The 22,475-nt window shown below is 42.0% G+C and overlaps 1 protein-coding gene and 1 pseudogene across 3 annotated transcripts in view; one reads left to right on the forward strand and one right to left on the reverse strand.

Annotated features, from left to right (window-relative positions):
* Window positions 1–22,475, reverse strand: part of Atrx (ATRX chromatin remodeler) — a 178,033-nt gene that overhangs the window by 149,200 nt on the left and 6,358 nt on the right. The gene's annotated exons all lie outside the window — the stretch shown is intronic.
* LOC131900259 (U6 spliceosomal RNA) lies at window positions 3,672–3,772 on the forward strand (annotated as a pseudogene).

Below are 22,475 nucleotides of genomic sequence, written 5' to 3' on the forward strand. Positions count from 1 at the left end.
GGACAGCACTAAAAAGCAGAGATTTCAGCTACCACTATAGTCCCAGCACTTCCAGGGCCAAGAAAAAAAAGATTACCAGGAATTCAAAACCAGCCTGGGTTACAGAATGAGACTCTATTTCAAAAGAAATATCAGATTTAATTGTGAAGGACTCCCTAACTCCCTACATTACATCAAGGAGACTCTCTCTCTCTCTCTCTATATATATATAGATAGATAGATAGATAGATAGATAGACAGACAGACAGATATAGATATATAGATATATAGATATATAGATATATAGATATATAGATATATAGATATATAGATATAGTGTGTGTGTGTGAGTGTCCATGCACTGGTGCTTTGCCCTGGACCTTTGATCTGATGGATCTAAGATAAGCTAACGATTCCCAGTCTGTCCAGTTTTTCTCCTTCACTCTCCCTTAAAGAATGAAATCTACTCCTCACAAAAGACTAAGAACTGAAAAGTGTTCTACAAGTTTTTCAAGACAAATAAGAGCACCAAAAAAAAATAAAGCAATATTTTGCATAGAGCAGTATAATAATGGGGAATTAAAACTAAGATATCTCCAAGACAAGACACTGTTTAGAGAGGAAGGAATTCATAGGAAAACCAACAAGAAGAGGGAAAATATTTTTTTAAAGACAGTAGAAGAAACTTTAAGTCTGGGGATGTGTACTTGCTTAGCATATACAAGGTCCTGGGTTTGGTTCTGAGCAGGAGGAGAGGGAGAAGGAAAAATTAGATTTAAGTCTGGTACCTAACATCTACGTCAAACCAAGCCTTAATCCTAGCCAGTTTAACATAAACTCTCATACTAGAGATGTAGCACCTGTGTGGCAGAGGAGGCTGGCTGATCACCGTTGGTGCCCAAAACACCAAAACCTCATACTAAAATCCTGAGGGTTACCTCAGTTTCTGTTTCTAGATACAGCATGCCTAACTTCCAACAACAAAAACAAGGCATGCTACAGGGTAAAGACAAACAAAACCACAGTCTAAAGAGACAAAGTAAGCATCAAGACCAACTCAGATATGATGGAGAATTTGAAATTATCAAGTTGAAGATAAAATAACTATGACTAACACAAATATTGTATTGAAAAAAAAGTTAGCAAAATGCAAGACGAGAAATGTAATATAAGCAGTATGAACAAGAATTTCTAGCCGGGCAGTGGTGGCACACGCCTTTAATCCCAGCACTCAAAAGGCAGAGGCAAGGGATCTCTGAATTCCAGGCCAGCCTGGTCTACAGAGGGAGTTCCAGAAGAGCCAGACCTACACAGAGAAACCTTGTACCAAAAAACTAAAAAACAAAAATTCCGGACAAAAGCAGTGTGTTGCAAAGACTGATTGACTGATTAGAACTTCAGTGATTCAGAGGCTGGAATGTTGCAGGTCCAGAGTCTCATTACAATTTATCTTGGGCTGTGGGGACTGAAGAGATGATGGCTCAGCAGTTAAGAGCACTGGCTGCTTTTCCAGAGGACCCGGGTTCAATTCCCAAAAACCACATGGCAGCTCACAACTGTCGGTAACGCCAATGCCAGGGGATCTGGTGCTCTTACAAAGACATACATGCAAGCAAAATGCTAATGCACATAAAAATAAATAAATCCTTTTAAAAAAAAAAGAAAAGAAAAAGAAAAAAAAAAGAAAATCTATCTTGGGCTATATTTATACCCCCTAAAGAGCTGTCCCTCTCTGTATGGGACCTAACATCTGAGAAAAAAAGTAACTTTTAGAATGTATTAACAAGACCCTATTCCCCACCAAAGAACAATTCTAGTTATAAATATATCCTGCCTGTAACTCTAAAGCAAGCAATAACAAAAAAAAGTTTCAAAGAGCCAGTGAGATAGTTCTTGTAAAGGTGCTTACCACCAATCTCCATGACTCACGTGGTATAGGGAGAGAGCCAACCCATCCCCATAGCTTGTATACACATGCAATGAAGCATGTGTGCATACATATTCATGCACAAATAAATAAGTGTAATTTAAGTTATTAAAAAACAGTTCTGCCGGCGGTGGTAGCGCACGCCTTTAATCCCAGCACTTGGGAGGCAGAGCCAGGCGGATCTCTGTGAGTTCGAGGCCAGCCTGGGCTACCAAGTGAGTTGTGAGTTCCAGGAAAGGCGCAAAGCTACACAGAGAAACCCTGTCTTGAAAAACCAAAAAAAAACAAAAAAACAAAAAACAAAAAACAAAAAACCAGTTCTTTGGAGCCAGGCGTAGTGGCACCCACACCTTTAATCCCAGCACTCGGGAGGCAGAGGCAGTTGGATCTCTGTGAGTTCGAGGCCAGACTGGTCTACAAAACGAGTTCCAGGACAGCCAGGACTGTTACCCAGAGAAATCCTGTCTTGAAAAACCAAGAGAGAAAAAGGTGGAGGGTGGGGGGGAATCTTTGAAGTTAAAAGAACCAGAGGGGGGAAAAAAACATTAAGATGGCAGTGAAACTGTCCATCTACCCCAAGAATGCCTGGTAAAGGAGATAGTACTAGTCCTATTGTTCATCAACCAGGGCCTCACTGTGATTCTGCCCTACCTCAGCCCCTACCTACTTAGGTAAGCCATCATAAATTGACCAAGCCACACCTAATTAACATACCTGATGTGCCAGCCACCTCGTGAAACCCTAAGGCTCCAGATTAGTGTAGCTGGAATAAACCAATCAATAAAAGGATTAATCCCACAAACATACCAGGAAAAAATTATCAAGGAAAAATAGAACAGAGGCTACCAAGGGTCTTAGGAAGGATGGGTTCAGAAATTATTACTTAATAGGCACTGTTTCAAATAATGTTTCAATTTTCAAAAAACTTTCAAAATGTTTCATTTTTGGTTTTTTGGTGGGTTGGTTTGTTTATTTTTTTGAGACAGGGTTTCTCTGTGTAGCCCTGTCCTGGAACTCACTTTATAGCCCAGGCTGGTCTGGAACTCAGACACCAGTCTGCCTCTGCCTCCTGAGTGCGCTTCCAAGTGTGATCAAAGGTGTGCTTCCCCACTGCCCAGCTACTGCTTCCATTTTCAAAAAAAAAAAAAAAAACTTCCTGCAAATTCATGGGAAAAGTCATATAACTTTGGAGCATATTTAATGCCAAAAATTACATACTTTAAAAAGGTGTTTGAGCCGGGCGGTGGTGGCACACGCCTTTAATCCCAGCACTCGGGAGGCAGAGGCAGGCGGATCTCTGTGAGTTCGAGGCCAGCCTGGGCTACCAAGTGAGTTCCAGGAGAGGCGCAAAGCTACACAGAGAAACCCTGTCTCGAAAAACCAAAAAAAAAAAAAAAAAAAGGTTTGAAATAAGTCAGACACGGCGGTGCATTTCATTAACCCCAGCAATTGGAAGACAGAGACAAGTAATTTCTGGAAGTTTGAGGCTTGTTTTATTTTTAATCCTTCTTATTTGCAAGCAAAACATCTATACAGATTTTTTTCAAACAAATAAATTATATATGCATACACATACATACAACTTCCTCAAGGCCAGCAAGATAGCTCAATAACTAAAAGTACTTGCCACCAAGCCTGACTGTCCCCAGGAATCATACTGAAAGGAGAAAACAGACTCCTGTAAGTTTTCGTCTGATCTCCACGTGCACATCAGGAAATCATACACAAACACACAAATAAATGTAAAAAACTTTTTCTTCAGTGCTGGCTTTGGCAGCCGATATGCTAAAATTGGAACGATGCACGGAAGATTACCATGACCTACACAAAGATGACCCACAAATTCATGAGGTGGTCTACACTTTTTAAAAAGAAAAAGAGGCCGGGCGGTGGTGGCGCACGCTTTTAATCCCAGCACTCGGGAGGCAGAGCCAGGCGGATCTCTGTGAGTTCGAGGCCAGCCTGGACTACCAAGTGAGTTCCAGGAAAGGCGCAAAACTACACAGAGAAACCCTGTCTCGAAAAACAAAAAACAAAAAAAAAAACAAAAAAAAAAAAAATAGAAAGTCCCAGCACTTGAGTGGCAGAAATAGGAGGAGAGTTGAAAGTTCAAGACAAGCAGTCTTACCTGGTGAGCTCCACACCAGCTAAGGTTAAATAGTGAGATCCTGTCTTGAAAAAAAACAAAAAACAAAAAACAAAACAAAAATAGCCGGGCAGTGGTGGGCGCGCCTTTAATCCCAGCACTCAGGAGGCAGAGCCAGGCGGATCTCTGTGAGTTCGAGGCCAGCCTGGTCTACACAGCGAGATCCAGGACAGGCACACAGAGAAACCCTGCCCTGAAAAAAAAAAAAAAAACAGGGATGAGGATGAATGCTTACCTAGCACATGCACCAGGCCCTAGGTTCCACCCCTAGTACTGCATAAAGTCAGAAGTAGTGATACATAACTCTAACGTCAACACAAGGAACATGGGAGAAGGGTCCTGAGACCCTCACCTGAGTACCCAGCCACACAACACCACCTGTTAAATGCAATTCTGCCCTAATTGCACATAGCCTGCTCCTAATATCAGCCCACCTATTGCAAGGGTGAGCATGTACTGGGCACTGAGCACCGGCATGCAGTATGCTGTTTTCTGTGCGTTACCTCAGCCTTACATTGTGCCCATTTAACATTTGCTAGTGAAAACCCAAGGGCAATCAAGATGCCTCAGCAGTAAAGATACCTACAGTCAAGTCAAGGCTGTGCTCTGACCTCCACATGTGCATCATGACATGTGAACACAAATCTGAATGCTAAATTTTAAAAAATGCAAAAGGAGAAAGTGAATTGCAGGAAGACCAGGTAATCTGGGCAAACTAGTTCTGTGTACCTTTTTTAATATTTTATTTTCAGTGCTGGGATTAAACACACCATTGCCCTCACAGGCTAGGCAAATGTTCCACTTCCAAAGCACTTTAGTTTTTTTTTTTTAATTTTTTTGTTCCATTTTGAATCTTCTGGTTTGCCTTTAAAAAAAAAAAAAAAAAACAAAACAAAACCTCAACAATAGTACTACTATTAGGAAGTATCTCATTGGGTTTGTTTTCCTTCAGTGAGTGGCTATGTTTGGCCTTAAACAAAGGACTTCAATGCCAGCACTGTGTCCCCTTCCCCAGGCTGTGTCCCTGGAAAGAGGGAGGGCATCACACTGGTCTCCAGTTTTGGGCTCTCCAGATGGTGAGTATGTGAACAGTCTGGAGGGGAGTCATGCCTGAATTGCATGTGGGTGCCCTGTCATCTAATCTCTTACATATACCTAAAAATGAGGCCACTTTTTCATGCATTGTAGGCTACTTTTTTTGTTTGCTTGTTTTTTTGAGGCAGGGTTTCTCTATGTCCCCCTGGCTGTCCTGGAACTCTCTCTGTAGACCAGGCTGGGCCTTGAACTCACAGAGTTCCGCCTGCCTCTGCCTCCTGAGTGCTGGGATTAAAGGTGTGTGCCACCAACAACCACCCGGTGCATTGTAGGTTACCTTTAGACACAGATGCTCATAGTGAGATTTTTTTTCTACTAAAACTTAAATATTTCACCTTTGCACCCTACAACTTGCTGACCCTCTACGTAATCCTAACAGTCTCTTTATCCTGCTTTAATTGAAACTTTTTTTAGATTTACTTATGTGTATCAGTGTTTTGCCTGCATATATTTCTATCCGTGATGTGTGTCCCTGGTACCCTAGGCAGTCAGAAGAAGACATCGGATCCCCTGAAACTGTAGTTAAAAGATGGTTGTAACCATGTGGCTGCTGGTAATTAAACTGAGATAACTACTAAGCTATCTTTCCAGCCCCTTTAATTGAAAATTTCAAGCAGGCTATTCCAAGAAGCAATAAATATGCCTTTTGCAGTTTTACACATTTGTATTACATGGTATATAGTCTTAGGAGTGGAATTATTTGGAGGAGCTAATATTGTGAAAGGAGAGCTGCTACTACTACTGGCTAAGTGAAGTTGTGCCTCGAAGGGGCACTCTCATTCCCTGGCAACCTTAAAGCCCTTATGTTTTTGCTTTTCCATTCTCCACATGACTATTCCATATAATTTTCTCTCCAACCTCTTACAATTCCAGTTCCTGGATCACTCACTCTTAAATGGCTTTGCCTAGGTGTTCTTTATTAAAAGCTACTCCCCCTTCTATGTAGGCTCTTGGTTACATCCTTCTTTCACCTCCAAAGGGGCTTTTTTCTGAGACTGGGTTTCTCTGTGTAACAGCCCTAGCTGCCCTGGAACTCACTTTGTAGACCAGACTGTCCTCGAACTCAGAGATCTGCCTGCCTCTGCTTTCCAAGTGGTGAGATTAAAGGCGTGCACCACCATGCCCAGCCAAAGGGGCCTTCTGGAGCAAGGCACGCTAATCACACTTATAATTTTAGTACTTGGGAGGCGAAGGCAAGAGAATGATTTCAAAGCCAATCATGGCTACAGAGCAAGGTCGAGGCCAGCCTGGGCTACATAAGTCCCTGTCCCAATAACAGTAACAAAAAAACAAAACAAAACAAACAAAGCGGGAGCTTGTTTTCTGGGCTAGTGATAGAAGGCTCAGGCTTCTATCCTTAACACTGCAAGGAAAAAAAACCAGCCAAACAGGCTTTCTGCACTTAGAATTAAATACAAACTCCTCGTGCTGATACCGGTAAATCTGAGAAAATTAAGGGGTTTCCTTCACCCCACATTACCCAAGTCCCTAAATTCCCTATTTCTCTGTGCTTCCCTTCATAGCTACTCTTTTGAGTACCAGACTTGGGTGTGAGTGTATGTATTTTAAAACAAGGTCTGGATATGTTAACCCCAGCCTCCCTTAATCTCAGATCCTCTTGCCTCGGCCTTCAGAGCAGATGGAATTACAGATGTGCATCTGGCAAAACTTTTTAAATCTACAAATACTGTGTCTGTTTTCCTCACTCCCCAGTCACCCTTCAAACTGTTCCAATCCTAGTTCCCACAGCTATAAGCCTGCTTCAAAGAAACAATATAAGGGCCAGTGAGAGGTCTCAGCAGATAAAGGCATTTGCCACCAAGCCTAAAGACCTGAGTTCAATCTTCATGTCCCACATGACAGAAGACTACTCAAATTGTCCTCTGTTCACCGTTCACCATAGACACATGTGCCTACATACACATAAACACAAAATAAAAAAATAAATGTGTGGTAGTTTCAAAGAAAATAGCCTTCAAAGGGAGTGGTACTATTAGGAGGTGTGGCTTCCTTGGAGTAGATATGGCTTTGTTGAAGGAAATGTGTCACTGTGGAGGCAGGCTTTGAGGTTTCATACAGCCCAGTGTCTCAGACCACTTCCTGTTGCCTGTAAATCAAGATGTAAGAACTCTCAGCAACTTCTCTATAACCATATCTGCCTGCACGCTGCCTTGCTTCCTGCCATGAAGATAACAGACTAAACCTCTAACTGTAACAAAGCCACCACAATACAATGTTTTTCTTTATGAGTTGCCATGGTCATGGTGTCTCTTCACAGCAATAGAAACTCCAAGACAAAAATGTAACAGAATTTTAAGAATTAAATACATAGGAATAAATCTAATCAGAGGTTCAAACTTTGTATCAGTGCTGACAGAAATTAAGGAAACCTGAATAAATGGAATGATATCCCACATTCAAATGGAAATATTTCATTAACAACAATACTCAGTCAGGGACGGTGTCACGCACCTTTAATCCTGGCACTTGTGAGGCAGAGGCAGGTGTATTTCTGTGAGTACCAGGCCAGCCTGGTCTACACAGCAATCTCCAGACCAGCCAGGGTTACAGTGAGACCCTGTCACCACCACTTCCCAAAAAAAACCCATGAACAAACAAAGCAATACTCCCAAAAGCAAATTGCAGATTCAGGGTAATTGCTATCAAACCTATCTATTAGCCTTTACTACAGAAATGGAAAAGTCAACACAAAATTCACGTGGAAATTCAAGGTTTCTAAGGAGTGAAACCAATTGTGAAAAGTAGTAATAATGCTGAGAAGCCAGGTGGGTTGACATATTTGCAATCCCAGCACTCAGAGGACAGGAGCAAGTGGATTGCTGCAAGTTCAAGGCTAGCCTGGACTACACAGCTAATTCTAGGCTACATAGTAAGACAGCCTCAGGGAAACAAAAAGAATAAATTTGAGTCCAGGCATGACAGCACATGGTAGTGCACAAGCTGGAGGCATGGCCTCTAGCACTTAAGAGCCTAAGGCATAAGGTATAAGGAGACTAGATCAAAAATTCAAGCCCAAGGCAGCCAGTGATGGCTCATGTCTTTATTCGCGGCACCGAGGAGGCAGAGGCAGACTCTCTGTGAGTTCCAGGCCAGCCTGTTCTACAAACTGAGTTCCAGGACTTTAAATTCTTTAAAGGGCTAGAAAGATGTCTCAGTAATTAAGACAACTAGCTGCTCTTCCAGAGGGTCCAGTATATAGTGGCTTACAGCCATTTGTAACTCCAGTTCCAGAAAATCTGATACCCTCTTCTGGCCACCATGGGCACTGCATGGTTCTCACACATACATGCGAGCTAGTATTCATACACATAAAAATCGAAATACAAAAAAAAATTTAATAAAATATTGCAGCTGGGCGCTGGTGGTGCACGCCTTTAATCCCAGCACTTGGGAGGCAGAGGCAGGCAGATCTCTGTAAGTTCCATGCCAGCCTGGTCTACAAATCAAGTTCCAGGACAGCTAGAGCTGTTACACAGAGAACAACTCTGTCTGGAAAAACCCAAATCAAAAAATTTGCATGAACAAAATACTGACCATGAACTCTTGATCTTCTATGACCCAAGAGCTTGGGTTACAAGAATGTGCCACCAACCCAGGCTAAATCATTTTAAGTAAATATATTTTTATCTATAGAAGAATATTAAAATATCTTTTGATAACCCCAAAAACATTTTCCAGATAGAGAGCTGAATTACAAACCAAAATATATAGTACAGGTTTCATATTAATTTTGACTATATACAATAATTTCATTATGACATTTCTTACATATATATTTTTATCATATTCATCTCCACTACCCATCCTGTTCCCTTTCAGCTCCCACGGATAACCTTCATCTTCCAAACTAGCCCCTTTCATACTTTCCAGTCTTCCCTCCTTTCTCCCTCTCTCTCCTCACTCCCAAGAAGTTTCATTAGAGTTACTTACAGGGTGCCAGGTGGAGGATTATTTATAGGAGCATGGGCACCTTGCCAATGGCTACACACCACTGAAGAAGTCTCTCTCCCTTCTCTCAGTGACAGTTAATTGGCTACAGACAAGAGGTGGTACCAATGAGCTCATCTCCCCTAGCAATCATTTTCATGGAGGCCTAAGCATTCTCCCCGGCCCCCCCACCCCCCAAAAATGTTGATAGGTCAAATCTTACACACAGGTCTTGTGTCAGTAATCATAACTGCTGTGGAATCAAGTATGCAACAGCAGAGCCAGAGAAAGTCTCAGAGGTTAAGAGCACTTGCTACCTTTGCAGAGGACAGGAGCCATTCCCAGAAGCAATGTTGGACATCTTATATCCGCTCCTGTAACTCCAACTCCAGGGAATCCAATGCCCTCTTCTGGTCTCCACAGGCATCCACAAAAGTGTACATATACACAGAAATGTTGTAGCCCACTAGGTTTCCTAGTGGCTATACCCAGCAGGACTGCCTAAGAGGTTGATTGGTCCACGGGCCTGGGTACCAGGTGTTTGTAAGGCTCTACACTTGACTTTAACTAGCAAGGGGGAGGTCTTTTGCTCCACCCCTTGGCATTGTTATAAATTGACCTTTGGAATCAAGTTCTGGGCCGGTGGATAAGGATCCAGGCCCACCCGAGTCTATCCTGTGTTTCTCTCTGTTTCTCTACCTCTCTATTTCTAACTAAGTCTCTTATCCCTCATTCCTCAAGAGTCCCTGGGGTAAAAAAAAAAAAATGGTGGGGGCTGGTCCTTTACAGATGGCGCCTGAACAGTGACAAAGAAAAGATAAAAAAGAAACATAACCCTAGACATTGGAGAAAGGATTGAAGGGGGCACTGTGAGTGTAGGCATGCCAATAAGGAACTGAAAAATTAAGGCATCGGTATTTTATTCTTGGGTGTATAGGTTAGGTGGTGAAATACCGCAAGGCTGCAGCATTAGATTTCTCTCTATATAGGTTCTCTCTTTCTCTCTTCCTCCCTCCCTCTCTCCCTCCCTCTCTCTCTCTCTCTCTCTCTCTGATCTATAAAAAATAAGATAGAATTTAGCAATATAGTGCAGGAAGAAATTTAGAGTTAGGTAGGAAATAGAAATATAATGTAGGAATATTAGGAAGAAAATTTAACATAAAGATAAGCAACTAGATGGAAACTATGGGACTACGAATGCAAACTTGGAAAAAATCTATCTTCTTTGAGCTTTACAGGCAGAGAAACGCTCTTCTTTGAGCTTATCGGGTAGAAAAGAGATTCCTATGGAAGCTTTTGGCCTGGGGACAGCTAAAATGCTAGGTCCACGCAGCGGAAGAAAGAAATTTCCCCTGCAGCAGGTGCAGACAGAAGCAAAAATCCTCTGCTCCGTCAGCAGTGCAACATCTTACCCTCAGAATTAGTTTCCTCCTGGCCACTGAAGTCAAAGTTTCGAGAACAGAATTATTGGGAAAACCTGCTGGTCTTTCTTTCTCTTGGGAAAAACTTAATCTCTCTCTAAACTAAAAAGCTTTTCAAAACTTTCTCAGTTTCGTTTCTGTAAGAAAAAATTAGTTTCACCTGGATGGAAAGTCCCCCTGAGCAAGGGCCTGATGAGAAAATGCAGATACAGAGAAGCCAAGCTGAGACACTATCTGGGGAAGGAGCAGGCCGGGACAGGACAGGGCGCTATCCAGGGGAGAAGTTTTCTATCAGAGAAAGGACCTTTCGGAAACAAATGCTTTTGGTTTGCCTCGCTGACCTGGAGTGAAACCCGAAGGATTTTGCCTCAGGCAATAAGCTGAAGCCTCAGCTTGTGACAAAACCACTCAGGAACTGGGTCAGATAAAAGACTTAATTAGAGAAGTATACCCATTAAACGGTGGCACAGACATTCCAAAGCAAGTTTAGGAAAGAAAAATCTCCCATTGCAAAAAAAAAAAAAAAAAAAAAAAAAAACCCGAAATCCTGTAAAGGGAACTGGAAAGTTTGCTAGCCTACAGAAAGGCTTTCTGGGAAATGTAGTATCAAAGCAGGTTTGAAACAATACCTTATATGGTCTAATAGCTGCGCCAATTTTTTTTGCTAAGAGCTTTATGGCAGTTTAATACGGGAATTTCATCCTGAGCCTAAGAAAGACTAGGCTTTACGGTAGCTTTTCTGATGTAACAGAAACGTTTGTCTGAATTATGACATAGAGAAGCTGTTATGAATTTGGGTAAAGGGACAGCCTCTAATTAGAAACCGTTTACCACAGAGAGAGCTTGGTGGGAAAGATGACTTTGTGGAGTAGCATTTGTTCTGAAAATGTTACATCTCCCTAGCAACAAATGTTACAACTCCTTAGCAACAGAACTCATTAAATCCCAGCATTCAAAGAGCCATTGACAAATCTTCCTTCAAACTCTCAAAAACTTTTAGAATAATATCAAAGCTGACAACTTTAGAAATGACTTGCGTACTTCTGGTCTCGTTAATAGTTTAGCTAACAAAATCTTTTCTAGGTGTTAAAAAATATCTTATAGATGTTTGCTTTAGTGTTAAGTTAGTTCTGTTATATGTAAAGTGATAATAGTTAAGAAATCTCTCCTAGATATCTTTTCTAAATCTCTTCTAGGTATTAAGAAATCTTTAGGTGTTTGAATAGATCTATAGAATTTCTTTAAGACATGTAGTAATAAATGGCCATGTTAGTTGTAAATGTAAGTTTAAATAAGATAACAAGTGTATTTGCTAAGGCAGTATAAGAAGTATATTTACTGAGGTAGTCCTATAGAATGTAAGTAAGACTTAGGTAAGGTTTATAAAGCAGACATATAGAATGTAAATTTAAATAAGAAATGTAAAGGCTTGAGTAGGACTTAGGGGTTGTAGAGTAGAATGTAAGTTTATTATGTAGGCTTCAATGAGACTTGGGTAAGGTTTATAAAGTAGTCCTATAGAATGTAGGTTTAAATAGGTCATAAATTTTAGTCAAAAAAATGTAGGTCTACAATATATAGGCTTTAGGTCTAAGGATATGAAGAGTAGGTTTTTCCAACCTCTTCAATATCCATAGCAGACTTGGCAGTTCCAGAAACCACCAATAACAAGAAGCAGTTCCAGAGACTGCCAGCTTCAGAAAGGTGCAGCCAGGTGTCCACGGCTGAGACCCATGAAACATCACAGCTTCTCAAGGAGCTTCTCAAGAGCCAGTGCAAGCGCCAGCAGCCAGAGGGTCTGGAAACTGAGAACCTCAAGGCATCAACGCTGTGCAGGTGGCAGATGCATGAGGGTCTACAAGCTTTCTACCGAGAGAAAGCCACGGTGAAAAATGAACAAGCTAAGCCATGAGAGAGGCTGACGACAAGCAGCAGTTTGGAAAGCCCTGCAGAGGTACAGTGCTTCTGGAAAGGTGAACAGCAAGATTCTGCAGCCTGTGAGACAACACACTGCGAGAAAGGCGAATAGCGGAGAAGAGTCCAGCGGTTCTCAGGAAAGATGAACAACTGACCAACGGAGAGTTCGGAGACCAGACTGCTTCCGGAGGCCAAGAGCAGAGAGCTGTCAGCGCCGGACTGCTGAGTGCTCCAGGCTGAACAGGCAGACCAGGGATCTGTGGCTGGGACCCGGTTTGCTGAGCACTTGGACCATCAGCGATGCAGGTAATAGGTTTTTCTCCCAAAGCCAGGGTTGCTGTGGGAAGGAGCACTGAGCCCATGTGGCTGTGAGGTGAAGCTCTCTAGCCTGGTCCAGGAGCGGCCCAGTTGCAGAGGGCTGCGGACTGCAGAGCACAGTGGTGGCTGGGAGCGGAGGTTTCAGAGAGACTTGCTTGAACTGAAAAGTTTCGGTGTGGGACATCTCATATTTGGAACTGTTTGCTTCAGTCATTACGACTCTGACGGCTATACACAGACTTAAGGGCAGCTGACGAGCCAGGCCCTGACTGCAAGTGCTCATTGGAACTTTTAGGAATGGTACAGAACTCTTTTTGAACTTTTGAACTTAAGAAATGAAATGGACAGTAATGATTTCATTACAATGGGGCAAGTTTAAATTTGCTTATGCATATAGACTCTATCAACGGCGATGACTTATGAACTGTTTATGTAAAAATGGAACTGCTTAAAAATCAAACTGGGGGCGGTGGAGGTGCACGCCTTTAATCCCAGCACTCAGGAGGCAGAGCCAGGCGGATCTCTGTAAGTTCAAGGCCAGCCTGGGCTACCAAGTGAGTTCTAGGAAAAGGCGCAAAGCTACACAGAGAAACCCTGTCTCGAAAAACCAAAAATAAATAAATAAATTAATTAATTAATTAATTAATTAATTAATTAATATTGGGGCTGGAGAGATGGCTCAGAGGTTAAGAGCACTGCTTGCTCTTCCAAAGGTCCTGAGTTCAATTCCCAGCAACCACATGGTGGCTCACAACCATCTGTAGTGAAATCTGGTGCCCTCTTCTGGCCTGCAGGGATATGTGCAGACAGAACACTGTATACATAATAAATAAATAAATCTTTTAAAAAAAAATCAAACTGTTTACAGAAATTTAGGTTTTCTAACTAGGCTTGAGATTTAATTTAAAATATAAAGAAAAGGGAGAGTTACTATTCCTCAGTATATTTAATTTAAAAAATATTTTCGTGTTACTTGAGTGAATTAATGTTATGTTTTATATAGTTCTACTAAGAAATTGTTCTTGAATGTAGGTTTGTAGGTTGAAAGTAGGTTTGTAGGAAGGTTGAGAGTAGGAATTATAATTTTGTATAGTTTTGTTTATGTTAGAATTATTATGTTAGCCGGGCGGCGGTGGTGCACGCCTTTAATCCCAGCACTTGGGAGGCAGAGCCAGGCAGATCTCTGTGAGTTCGAGGCCAGCCTGGTCTACAGAGTAAGTTCCAGGAAAGGCGCAAAGCTACACAGAGAAACCTGTCTCGAAAAAACAAACAAACAAAAATATTATGTTAAGTTTAATGCAGTTGAATCAAGAGTTTTTTCTTTTGAAATATAAAGAAGAGGGACTTGTTATAGCCCATTAGGTTTCCTAGTGGCTGTACCTAGCAAGACTGCCTAAGAAGTTGATTGAACCATGGGCCTGGGTACCAGGTGACTTGTAACTAGCAAAGGGGAAGTCTTTTGCTCCACCCCTTGGCATTGTTATAAATTGACCTTTGGAATCAAGTTCTGTGGATAAGGATCCAGGTCCACCCAAGTCTATCCTGTGTTTTCTCTGTTTCTCTCCCTCTCTATTTCTAACTAAGTCTCTTATCCCTCATTTCTCAAGAGTCCCTGAAGACAGTATTCTATCTCACTTCACTTCTTCCAGCTTTTTTTTTTAATTTTATGTGTATGAGTGTATATGTAAGCGCGCACTCTCTGGAAGAACAGTGAGTCATCTCTCTAGCCCTTATTTCTAGTTCTTACATTCTGTCCAATCCCCTGTTTCTGTGATGTTCTCTGAGATTTAGAGGAAGTGATATACAAGTCCCATGTAGGCTGGGCATTCAACATTCACTTATTTCAGCAATCCTGATCATTATAAATGGTCTTTGAGTCTTTTTAGTTACCATCACCCATGGGGGGTGGGGGGGTGTCTGGCGTGAGCACTAATCTGTGAGTATTAAGCATAATTATTCAGGTGGCAATTTGTAGAAGCGCAATGTAACTCTGTGGGGCAGTACTCCTATCCTTCGCTGTCAGTGTGTTGTATTCAGAACATTTTCTGGTTCTAAATAAAACAGAACCAGAACTGTATAATTCTGGCAATAATAATCAGTGATAATACAAGAAATTACTAAATCTGACACTAATCTGCTTTATAGCCATTAATTTCCTTGATTTTCACAAAACTCCTAAAATATCTGATAAATCAATACTTTTTACAGGCTAACAATTAGAGTAAATCTAATAATGTAACAAGTGAGTTCCTAAAAGGACTGGTACTGAGATGGCTCATCAGGTTTAACCCTGGAATCCATATAAAGATGGAACTCGTTGCCAAGCCTGACTGACAATGAGCATTCAATGCCCAGGGACCCACAGGACAGGAGGAGAGACCCGTGTGTACTAGCAGTCCTCTGAACGCCACATGTGGGCCCCCTATACTCACACTAAAAAAGTAAATAAATAACCATAACAAAAAGTTTTTCATCAAGGCCAGGGAGTAGCCTCAGTGGATAAAGCATTTGCTACACAAGATAGAGAGAACCAGAGATCAGATTCCAGAACCCACATAAAAAGCTTGGCAGATGTGGCAGCTGCTTGTAATTCCAGTATTCACATGGTAGACTAGGACATCTCTGAGGGAAACTGGCTACCTAGAGTAGCCAGAAATTTGAGAACTCGGGGTTCAACAAGAGACCCTGACTCAATATAATTACAGTGGAGAGAGATTGAGTAAGACACTTAAACATCAACTTCAAGCTCCAAAAACATGTACAAACGTGTGCATATGTGAACACACACAGGGATACACACACACATACATAAATACATACGCAAAATAAAAATCACTGAACAAGCAGGATGTGGTGACGCAGGCCCATAATCCCAGAACTTGGGAGACTTGAGCTATTAATATACAGCAAACTAGAGGCAAGCCTAGTCCACAAGACACTCTATCTTAAAAAATAACAACAACTAGAGGATGTTTTCTTCAGTGGTGTAGCCACTAATAAGGTGCCTGTGTACCAGTAAAGAGTTCCCATCCAACTGCCAGGTGTGGCACAAACCCTTAGTCCCAGCACTTGGGAGGCAGAGGCAGGCAAAGCTGTGAGTTAGAGGCCAGCTGGGTCTATACAGCAAGTTCCACGCCAGCCAGGATTACACAGTGAGATCCTGTCTCAAAAATGAAATAAAATAAAATCAGCAGACCATGCAAATTTGTGAGATCAACATCAGAACTCATAGGGAAACAGTGAGATGAGAAGCTTAACACTTGCCAGGCGGTGGTGGCGCACACCTTTAATCCCAGCACTCAGGAGGCAGAGGCAAGCGCATCTCTGTGAGTTCGAGGCCAGCCTGGTCTACAGATTGAGATCCAGGACAGACAGGAATACACAGAGAAACCCTGTCTCAGAAAACAAACAAACAAAAACAGCACAACACTAAAAAATACCCACCAGAGAGTCAAGCATACTAGTGCACACCTGTAATCCTGTCACTCAGGAAGCTGGGGAAGAAAAGTAATGTGCTCAAAGCCATTCTCTACTACATACAAGTTCAAGGTCAGCCTTGGCCACATGAGAATCTGTATCAAAACCAAAAAACAATTTCAAAAAGAATACTGTATGTGGTAGCTCATAATCCTAGCACTGGGAGTAAAAGGTGATGAAGAAGGTAGACTGGACCACAGAGTGAGACCGTCTCAATAAATAAATAAATAAATACATAAGGAAGGCATGAACAAAAAACAAACAATATAGGTTAAATATAGGATAAAGGGTTTTTTTTTCCCTTTATCTTACGTATGTGGTGTTTTGCCTATATGTATGTCTACATACCATACTTAAACAATGCTGCAGAAGCCACAAGAAGGCATAACTGGAGTAACAGATAGTTGTGAGCTGCCATGTGGGTACTAGGAACTGAACCTGGGTCCTCTGCAAGGGCAGCCAGTGCTCTTAACCTCTGAGCCATCTCTCCAGCCCCGAAATGATAGCAATTTTACACAATTTACACATGATCCAGGAATGCACATGATCCAGAAATGCACAAACACAGTAAGTATGAAGTATGACACTTTGCCTTGAAAACAGAAGTTTGCTTGTGGAAGTAGGCTTCAGAAGAGTTGCAGGTCATAAGTCAGGTGTGGTAGCACATGCCTGTAATCTTAGCACTCACAAGAAGCTAATGGAAGAAGATAAGGGCAAGTTTAAGGCCAGAACAGTCTTTAGAAGATGAGGCTCAGGCCTCCTTGCTCTACAGAGTAAGACTGTCTCAAAACAAATATTTGCAGCTGGTGAATTATTGTGAAATGGTAGAAGCCTATGGCAGGCTATGGAAATTGAATGGAAAACTGAACAGATGCAGTTAGGTGTGGCTCCTAACATGGTGAACCAAGGTAGCCGATAAATGTTTGGCAGGAATACATGTTTATGCATGTATTTTTTATGCAACTCTACTCAGCTGGGTGTGGTTTTCCTGCACTTACCTAGTGCAGAAATCAACAAACGCTTTCTTTCTATAAAGGCCAGAAAATACTTCCTTTAGGCTTTGTAGACCATAAGGGGCAACCACTGAACTCTACAACTACAAAATGGAGTTGCTACACACACACCAGGAGGCATAAATAACAGGCTTGGGTGCATCCCAATAGAACTTACAAAAAGGGGCTACAAATGGGTAGCTAGATCGGTTTGCTGACCTCTGACTCTGCAGAGGAAATCCTGCATAAGCCAAGTGTTAAATTCTGCCTCATGTTCAAATTGTTCTTTGATGTATCAATCTTTTGAAGCAAGCTAGAGGCGTGTTTTCAAAACAAGCATCAAAATTAAATTTGGAACCTATCAAATAAATCAAAACATGTTCTGCTTTATTTATTTATTTATTTATTTATTTATTTATTTACTTACTTACTTACTTACTTACTTACTTACTTATTTTGAGAAAGGATTTCTCTGTGTAAGTCTTGGATGTCCTGCAACTCAATTTATAGACCAGGCTGGCCTTGCACTCACAGGGACTCACCTGCCTCTGCCTCTGGGATGCTGGGATTAATGGTGTGTGCCACCTCACCCAGCCTCAAAACACAATACCTTCCTCACAGTAGCTGTACTTTAAACTACTAGGGGCCTGGATGCTCAGGCCTTCGCCTGGGAGGATTCCTTTCCCCCAGACAATGGCTCTGTTGCTGCCGCTAAAGGGAGCTTTAACTGAATCTCTTGTAGTTCTAATAAACTCGAGATTCGAAGGCTAGGGTGAGAACCTGAGAGCTCAGAAAGTAGCAACTGGCTAAAACTTTCTCTTCGCTGTTAGCAGCTGTGAACTGAGATCATCAGACCCATTCACAACAGTAAAGAGCATTTGTAAACTAACCAAGCGACAAAGCTAACATTCAGACTGTACAACAGTTAAACAATACTTCCCCCTCCCTCCACGAGTTAAAATAAGTCTAAGCTGACCTTCTTCCAAAAGGAAAATGCTAACATATAGTTGTTTTGCTTTTGGTTTTGGTTTATTTTGTTTTGGCTTTCTCAAACTGCCATCCCTCATATCTAGAATCCTCTCATAGTCTTGTCAAAATTGTGCCCATCCTCTAAGGACTAGATTGAAGTATCTACTGCATCTACATTTCTTAGTCTCCATAAGAAGTGCCTTCGAATCGCGTTGGTGTAGCGATGTACACCTATAATCCAGCACTCAGGAGGCTGAGGCAAGATTATTGCAAACTAGAAGCCAGCCTGGGCTACAAAGTAAGACTGTTCCAGAAGAAGAGAAAGAGGGAGAGAAATAGGCAGAGGTAGCAGTAGCAGCAGCAAAGATGCAGGAGTAAAATGTCTTTCTCGGCTTGAAGTGTTAATCTAAGATAGGGTGCATACTTAGTTAGCATGCTGACAGATCCACAGCACTACCAAAAAGGAGGGGCTAGCTTCCTACTCCCACAGTAACTCCCACTGTACCCTGTGCAGCATTTTATCACTTTTAAACTTGCTCCAAATATTTGTGTACATGTCTTATTACTTCTACTATGTGTAAAATAAGACTAATTTCTAACCATACTAATCTGTCCACCTAGATTGCCCTCTCATAGTCAAATCTTAGATACCAACACATTCAAAACTCAAATAGAAAAGCTAAGGTTGTGGCCCATGCCTGGAATCCATCAGGACTTAAAAGCCGGCCCCTGCTATATCAATTCAAGGCCAGCCTAGATAGAAGATTCTGTCTCGTAAGATTCAATGGCAATTCCATCTAGTGTGTAAAGCTTTACTAGACCTCTCTCTCCAAAGTCAGCATCCCCTCCATTTCTGATCCTAGCACAGCCAATAAATATAGTGTCACTCTTTTAGTGACACTTTGGAACCGCTTCCTTACTCACCTATCTCTCTCTTAATTAAGAATGCCTACCAGGGCATCAAGTCTTTGTTTGTTTGTTTGTTTGTTTGTTTGGGGAGGCAGTCTGTGCTACAGCACATGTAGAGTCTTGTGTTTCAGGAGTAAAACACTAGCTTGGCCATAAGCACCTTTACCTGCTCAGCTAGCTTGCTGAACCGGGCTGGAGGGTGAGGGGTGGGAAGTGGGGAAGTGGAGGCACGGGAAGAAACACAGAAAACTGTATTACACATACAGTGCCCAGCCTTGCTCCTCACTGACACTCAAGTATTAGATTAACTGGCAAAGCATTTTCCCAAAATAGAGTGTAGGTTATTGATACGCCAACACTACTGACATACCAATAATAATCCAAACGACAATTACGAGGAACAAAAAAGAGATGGCTGGACTACAGATACCAGGAACAGGAATAGCTATTTTAAGCCAAAACTGAGAGACTTTCTACAAGGCAGGATGTGAAAATAGTAGCTACAGGGCAAATCTCAAACAACCTTTTCCTGGGCAACAATCTTTCCCCAGGCAGAAAGAACACCTGCCTATGGTAATAAAGGTCTTTTTTTTTTTTTTTTGGTTTTTCGAGACAGGGTTTCTCTGTGTAGCTTTGCGCCTTTCCTGGAACTCACTTGGTAGCCCAGGCTGGCCTCGAACTCACAGAGATCCGCCTGGCTCTGCCTCCCGAGTGCTGGGATTAAAGACATGCGCCACCACCGCCCGGCCTTAAAGGTCTTTTAAGAGGTATCATTTCAATCACAAAAGGACAAAAATATACTAGATAGAAAGTAGAACAAAATCTAGAGCCGAAATTAGCAAATGGTTCTTCTTCTCAGTAAATGTCTGCACATGTATGTATACATGATACACAGCACATGAGCAACAGAACACCTGCATACAATCCAAGTTTCAGAGCAAAAAAAGATGCATGTACATTGAATAAACAAACTTCCCCTCATCACGATCTTCCTTCCTATACCCCCAGAAGCAAAGCAAATCAAATCTTAGAAAGCAGAATATCTACTACAAATTCATTCTACTAATATCAAAACATAGACTTGAAAATGAAATTTGTCTATCAAGCTCATACAATCATGATAAGATGTAGCTATGTGACTAGAAAAGACAGTCAGGTTTGGGTCAGTTCACAGCAGTCCTCAAACTATTAAGACTTAGGTTCTCTTTACAATCTTAAAATTAACAACGATCCCAAAGATTTTACTAATAAGTACTGTTGTTGTGCTGAACAGAGAGGCAAAAGCCTATGCTCCTACCACTTGTGAGGACGAGATAGGAGTAGCATGAGCTGGAGGCCAACCTAGACAGCACAATAGTTTCAAAGCTGGCATGGGCTACACATCCATACCCTGTCTCAAAAAAATATTACCTCACATGCCTACATCCGTTCAGAAATATTCTTTTCTTCTGTTTGGCTTTTTAAGACAGATTCTTACCACGTTGCACAGGTTTGTCTAGAACTCATAATCTTCCTGTCTCAGGCCTGAAGTAACTGAGATTACAGTTAGGCGCCAGCACCCCCAGCCAGAAATACTCTTTTATATTGGTTTGTACTACACGTACTTACTTAAAGAGACAACTCAATGGCCATCTACAACAAAGGTTGCCAAAACCTAGCCTGATCAAAATCAAGGTTGAAGTTGGTGAGGTAAAGAATGCCTATAATGGGCTGGAGAGATGGCTCAGAGGTTGGGAGCGCCGACTGCTCTTCCAGAGGTCCTGGGTTCGGTCCCCAGTGCCCACATGGCCAGCCATCTGTAATGAGATCTGGCACCCTCTTCTGTATACATAATAAATAATTAAAAAAAAAGAATGCCTATAATCTACCAGTAGTGGTGCCTGCCTTTAATCCCAGCACCCAAGAAGCAGAGGTAGGTAGATCTCTGTGAGTTCGAGGCCAGCTGGGTCTACAAAGCAAGTTCCAGGACAGCTACATAGTGAGATCCTGTCTCAAAAACAAAAAAAAAAGAATTCCTATAATCACAGCACTTAGGGGGTGAGCACAAGGAATCTGATGTCAGCCTAGGCTACATGAGACCAGTGTCTGAAAACTAAGGGTCACAAATTTTTTGTAGTACTAGGGACTGAACCCCCAGAGCCTATTCACTCACACCATGCAAGGGCTTTTACTTTACCACTGGCCTATCTTTACTGCCCTCTTTTTACTTTTTCATTTTGAGGCAGGATCTCACTCAGCTGCAGAGATTGGCTCTGAATTCACTCTGTAGCCCTGACTAGCCTTGAACTTGCAATCTTCCTACCTCAGCTTCCCCAGTAGGTGGGATTACAGGCCTGTGTACCCAGGCCTAACCCCAGTCTTTCTTTTCACCCCAAACCAGAACATAACCAAGTAACTGGTTTTTTTTTTTTTTTTTTTTTTTTTTTTTTTTGGTTTTTCAAGACAGGGTTTCTCTGTGTAGCTTTGCGCCTTTCCTGGAACTCACTTGGTAGCCCAGACTGGCCTCGAACTCACAGAGATCCGCCTGCCTCTGCCTCCCGAGTGCTGGGATTAAAGGCGTGCGCCACCACCGCCCGGCCAGTAACTGATATTTTAATGCTTGCAAAATCCTTCTCAAGTTTACAAAAGTGCACCTACACACACACACTCACACACAGGCCTGGCTTAATGTTTTCCACATTGTTGAAATAAAATATTTGCCCAGCTAACATATATAACAAACTGGGTTACTGTCCAATTGCTTGATAACTATCACCTTACCAGACACTTTCTAAGACATTAACATCTCTCAAATCAGACAACTTCTACTTTAAGACTAGCCAACGTGGTGACATACACCTTTAATCCCAATGCTTAGAAGGCAGAGACTAGCAGATCTCTGAGTTTGAAACCAGCCTGATCTACATAACAAGTTCCAAGCCGGCCAGGATTACACAGTGAGACCTTGTCTAAAATGGGAGGTTGGGAGTAGAGAGATGGCTCATTGGTTAAAAGCATCATATATTGCTCTTCTAGAAGATCTGAGTTCAAATCCCAGCACCCACATCAGGTGGCTCACGGCCACTTGTAACTCCAGTTCCAGAGAGAGCCAACACCTCTGGCCTACGCAGGAAACACACTCAATGAGCACATACCCACTCTCTCACACACACATTCACATTATTAAAAGTAATAATATAAATTAATAAAATATAAATCAATAAATACAGAAGAACAAAAGGCTAGGTCTTGTGGCCCACGGCTACCACCTCCTTGTGTCGCTGCTGGGGCTGCTTTTGTGTTATTTCAGTGTGGGCCTGGGCCTCTTTTGGGAGACAGCTCTCACCGTGGCAGATGAGAAAAAAATCAAAGGAGTCCAAGCCTGAGAACAACGATCA

This window comes from Peromyscus eremicus, chromosome X (genome assembly GCF_949786415.1).
Source record: "Peromyscus eremicus chromosome X, PerEre_H2_v1, whole genome shotgun sequence".
Classification (NCBI taxonomy): Eukaryota; Metazoa; Chordata; class Mammalia; order Rodentia; family Cricetidae; genus Peromyscus; species Peromyscus eremicus.